This window comes from Diadema setosum, chromosome 9, assembly GCF_964275005.1.
Source record: "Diadema setosum chromosome 9, eeDiaSeto1, whole genome shotgun sequence".
NCBI classification, from domain to species: domain Eukaryota; kingdom Metazoa; phylum Echinodermata; class Echinoidea; order Diadematoida; family Diadematidae; genus Diadema; species Diadema setosum.
In genome coordinates, this window is record NC_092693.1 from 2,708,665 (window position 1) to 2,714,795 (window position 6,131).

Genomic DNA, 6,131 nt, shown 5'->3' on the forward strand with positions numbered 1-6,131 from the left:
AGAGCGTTGATCGCTTCCATTCTCCTCCCATGTTGTTGTCAATGGAAACTATAGAGGATGCGTTTAGCAAGTACCAATACCTAAATCGAACCTGAGTACCTATTGTAGCATAGGCGGGCACGCAATGCGTCTTACGAGAAGCGTCTTTTAGCGAGGGCGTTGATTGCTTCCATTCTCCTCCCATGCAGTTGTTGTCAATGGAAACTAAAGAGGATGCGTTTAGCAAGTACCAATACCTAGATAGAACCTGAGAACCCATTGTAGGCGGGGGTTCAAAATGAAGTTAATTAACGATAGTCGTCTTTTGAGATCGTATTCTTTGCGTGTACTAAAAACCCTCAAATTACGCACATGGTCGTAATGTTGCAGAACATCAAAGACTGCTTTCGCGTCTGTTCTGCTGCAGCTATATACAGCCGTAACATTCTGAATTCCCGCCATATTAGGCACATATCCTTTATAGGCGTTGCGTCCACAGAATTATCGCTTATCAAGCTTGCCAATGTTGCACGTACTATACGTATCAGAAGCAAAGGTTGATGTAGGCCTGACAGCTTCACGTTGGGTTTATAATTATGACTGTATCATGAATATACTTCTTATTCTCGGTCACTTTTGTAATACCATAGCATATAAAGACTCGTTAACTTGTAGCTTAAGCTTATCTTTTTTTTTAACATCACATTTACAATCTTTACAATTTTACAATCTTTCTGCATTTGTGAAGTTGAGTATAGATAATTATAATGACATACATTCTAAATTGATAGTTAGGCCTTCCTCATTTCGTTTTGTATTCACAAACCTTACTAAAATAAATGATTGCTTGATTACTTTCGGGTAAAGGAAACACCGGAAAAGGAACCGCATTTAATGTGTGTGTGTTGTTTGTTGTTGTTTTTTAACGAACCTAAGCTAATAGCGAACCATATTTCATTGTATGATTAACAAACCTTCAGAATAATCAATTGTATTACCCCCCCCCCAAAAAAAAAAAAACCAAACAAACAAACGAACAAACATTTCAATGTCATGTGTTGCCAATAGTGATAAAAGGCCCGTTTTTATTTAATAGTATGTCTCAGTACTCCTGTGTTTATTTTTAAGGATGTGCCTCACCTTATGATTGCGATTGATGTTCAGCTATTTCTTTCCCGCAAGCTTGAAAAGGAAGCAGCTAAAGTTCAGGCAAGGAGACTAGTTTTCTTCCATGAGATACAATCATAATTGTATCAGGCACTATACAAAACGGTTGAAATCTGCTGAAAGTCGAACTTCGTTTTTTTTTTTTTTATAATTCCATTTCAAGCGGGGATAGACGAGAAATGAGTTTGTCTATACTGGCAGGAGACATTAGTTTTACAGTACATACTCCGCATTTAGATAGTCGCCATATTTTCGTGGTCAGAATCAGATACACACGTGATATTATCATAAAAATGAAAATACAAAACAACTAACACGCCATAATCGTACAAATATTATGAACTTCAATGAATTAGTGACTATACTATACAATCCGTTTCAGTAGATATACAATGTAATTCTGTTTTCATAAAATGAAAGAGAAACGTAAAGAAGTCAACTTTTTAACTTCATTTAGCTTTCTCACCAATTGAACTTGATTTGATCTGCCACGCATGATATCGCTGTATGTTCTATTAATTCTATCAAAGTATACCTTGAAGTAAGAAAAACATGACAAGGTGACAAAGTTTGTGACTTATTCCATTGCCTGCTCTTAGGGAAATGTGAACAAGCAGTTGAGAAGTATTGTATGAGAAACTTGCGTGTTTTTGAAAATTGATAAGCACTTTTACATTCGTGCTATAGGGACTTTCGTGAAGGTGGCAACATTTGAATGATATTGTTCAATAAATTATATCCATAAATAGTTACCACAAAGGCAGTTGTCATGTAGTCGCTGTGAATAATGTAGACAAAATGTTTAATAATAAAGTCTGTAAAACTACTTATACAAACTTTACTCAGCCTGTGTATCATTGTCAGTGGTATAAAAGCACAGTGCAGCATGACATGCTTAGGGCCTTGTTTGTTCACTCTGGCATGCTGTGGACCACATTGCGTGGTGCTCCACTGAGTCATACCTCCTGGCCCAGTTCTGAGAACATGTCACCTTGGCATTTACACTTATTCACAAGACTCTACTCTCCCTCCTTTACACTTTTCTTTTCACTTTCCACATCTCTTCTCTTTACAGTCCTATTCAGGACTTTCCATGTGGTATACCACAAACCTCTCTCTTGCTATGTTAATCTCATCACCATGCAAACCTTTAAAGATGATACACTACAGAGACTCCAACTCTCCCGTTTTCGACGGGAGATCTCCCGCCGAAAGCCCATTTTTGCAAAATCTCCCGTTCTCCTGCTTCAGATTTGATTTCTCCCGCCCTGGCTCTGTGTCTCCCGTTGGAAAGGATTTCTTACTTATTGCTATTGTATGTTGAAAAAAATAAGCCTTACATAGCACCAGAGAACATCTAGAACCCTAGGAACTTCGCGCTTCGCACACATCAACTTGAGGTCTCCCGTTTGCTAGGGGTTTCGGGCGGGAGAACCTCCAGATCAGAAGGTGCTTAGGGTTGGAGTCTCTGACACTATAGTTTGTATTTCACAGAGAAGACAAGAGGGACATGATTTGTCTATAGTCCAAGAAGCAATAACCAATTATGTGTGCATGAATGATGCTTGTATGCTTGTATGTGATCATAATGATTATATGTAGGCCTATTGTATAGTCCTACATATGCATATCTGTGTGTGGTCATTGTCTCCTGCAAAATGTTTGTGGAGTGAATCATTAGGTGGCAGGATTGAATGAATAAATACCCCTCTGTACCTTTGAAGCATCTGTGTCTGCTTTGTAATGAATTTAATCACTTCAGTTTTATCCTTTAAGACTTGCTGCTTGATTTTTATAAACACAATAGACCCAATGATAAAGAAAAAAGAAATCAGTAACACACTAAGACTAAAAGTAGGTTCCAAAATATATGTTTACTGTTAAACTGGACTACATAATTCTTTCTCGGTTCTCTGGGGGATGTGTGACTGAACATGTGTATTTGTGAATTTATGAGAGATGTTGATGCAAGGAACCATAAAGTTCTTCCACAGTGGCGGATCCAGAGGGGGGCACACCAGGCACACACCCCCTCTTTATTTTTTGTTAAAAGAAATAAAAAGAAAAAATGGGGGGGGGGGTGCATGTACCCCCCCCCCCCCCTTTAATTAGCTCACCTGAGCCAAAGGCTCAAGTGAGCTATTGCGATCGCCCTTCGTCCGGCGTCCGGCGTGCGTCGTCTGTCGTCCGTCGTCCGTCGTGCGTAAACTTTTTACATTTTTATCTTCTTCTTGAAAACCCCAAGACCGATTTTCATCAAACTTGGCAGGTAGCATCCCTAGGGGGTTAGGAACTCAATTTGTTAAAATGGACACCATGCCCTACCCAGGGGGCCCCCAGGGGGGCCCAAACCCCCCAAAATTAAGGAATCTGTAAAAATCTTCTTCTCTAGAACCAGAAGTGATAGAGCTAAGTTAATACTATGAGTTAGTACATTGATGACTGTAGTTTCAAGTTTGTTCATGGCAGAATCAGGGGTGCCCCCCTTGGGACCCAGGGGAGGGGGTGGGGAGGGGTCCTAATGGGGCCTAAATTATACATTTTTATCTTCTTCTTGAGAACCCCATGACCAATTTTCACCAAACTTGGCAGGTAGCATCCCTAGGGGGTTAGGATCTCAATTTGTTAAAATGGGCACCAAAATGAAGGAATCTTTAAAAATCTTCTCTAGAATCAGAAGTTATAGAGCTAAGATAATACTATGAGTGAGTACATTAATGACTGTAGTTTCAAGTTTGTTCATAGCAAATCCAGGGGTGCCCCTCTTGGGGGCAGGGGGGAGGGGGTTGGGAAGGTCCAAATGGGGGCCTGAATTGTACATTTTCATCTTCTTCCTGAAAACCTCATGATGGATTTTCGTCAAACTTGGCAGGTAGCATCCCTAGGGGGTCAGGATCTCAATTTATCAAAATGGGCACCATGCCCCACCCAGAGGGCCCCAGGGGGTTCCCAATCCCCCCAAGTTAAGGAATCTTTAAAAATTTCAGCCCTTATTGTACATTTTCATCTTCTACTTGAGAAGCCTGGTCAAATTTTAGTAGAGCTGTGAATAATTTAGATTGGTGACTGCGTGAAAGGTGAACTTGCGATACTCAGGTGAGCGCTAGACCCGCGGGTCTCTTGTTTTGTAAAGGCACCTCCCCTTTACGGAATTCCTGGATCCACCCCTGCTTCCGTGTAGACCAAAAGATAATGTGGACCTTGGTGTGAGTCCTGTGTGTGTGTGTGTGTGTGTGTGTGTGTGTGTGTGTGTGTGTGTGTGTGTGTGTGTGTGTGTGTGTGCACAGGGTCAGGTCATAATAACTCCCATTCTATCACAGAGTGACTGAACTAGTATAGTGCTTGCTGGAGTGAGCGGAAAACATTGGCAACTAGAGGAGCATTCCAAGAGAGCAGATCTCCGCCAAGCAGCCATGATTGAAATATTGCTCCTTCGTAGGCAGTATCTTTAATGCTAACATAGAGATATAGGGACAGCTACACATGTACATTTGGTGAAAATCTTATCATCCATTGTTGTTGAGTTATTGGGAGATTAAGCTTATTTTTTTTTAGACCCTCATGACCCCTATGACCTTTGACCTCATGACCCTTGGTTTTAATTGTTTCTTTCTTACTTCATTTATGAGCAGACCCTGCAAGTTTGATGAAAATTTGAGCTTATTTTGTATCCTGTATGACTCGTATGACCTTTGACCCCCAAAGTAATTGATTTCCTTCTTGCCTTCTTATGAACACCCTGAAAATTTTGTGGAAATTATTCATTCCTTCTCGGGTTATCTTGTGCACAAACAGACAAACACACGGTCGTATGATGTGACAAAAATGTATATATTCAAAAGGATGAGAAATTTACCCCACAAATCATAAAAACGGTAGGACTGTTTTTTAAAACTTGATTGGATCGTTATTTGCTAAGTCAGAAGAGGGTTCACTCCACTCAATGTTGCAGTTGACAAAAAGGTTGTAGAAGTTTGTAATCTTTCCATGAAGCAATCACAAGTGGAAGTTGAATTGTCATCGACTCATATACGTCTCCAAATGACTTGCACACCACATTTCACTAAAGTTCTCTTTTAAACAATCAGAGAAAAGAGAAAATAACATTGATTGCATTGGAGAACTTACAGAGATGTAATGATTTGATAATGAATGTGAATCTTAAAGGGAAAGTTGTATTTGGGAATTTTTTTCATTTTTTATCTATTTTCTTTGTGTTTTTGTTTGCCAAAAGTGTCGTTATCGTCTTTTTAGGCCCTATTCTATACTCACTACAGCAATAATTGATATGCGTGTAATGATGGATAATGCTCTGGTAGTACCACTCCTTTTTGAGTCGTCATATGATGTTGAGTGTTTATGCCAAAAAACTATGGTGGGTATATATATATACATTATATAGAGGCTGCAGAACCCGAGAGGGGGGGGGGGGGAGGGGCTACAGCCCTCCTTTGGTTTGCTCATCCTCCCCCCCCCCCCCAAAGAAAAAAAAAAATGCGCCATCCACCCCCCTCCCCACGCGGTCATATGTTCCGCACACGCGTTTCCCGGGAATAGGGGTATATTTTAGGGGCTCAATTCGGAGACACCCCCCCCCCGAAAAATCATTGAAATCTAGGGGTCGCTAAGTACTTTTGCCCCAAAAATAACTTTAATTAAGGATACAGTATTCAAATCCTTCCCAGTCAATCTTAAAGGGAACCCAAACCTAAAGAGAAATGTGGATTGAGTGAAAGCAGCAACATTAGTACAACACATCAGTGAAAGTTTGAGGAAAATCGGACAATAGATGCAAAATTTATGAATTGTTAAAGTTTTGCTGTTTGAACCGCTGGATGAGAAGACTATACTAGAGGTTATAACGTATGTGTGGACAACATTTTAAAGAAAATATAATGAAAATTCCACAGAAATTCACTTTTTTAGCTTAATGAAAGAGCACTTAATTGACTATTAATTACCGCTTTCAGAAAGCAGCTGGGGAA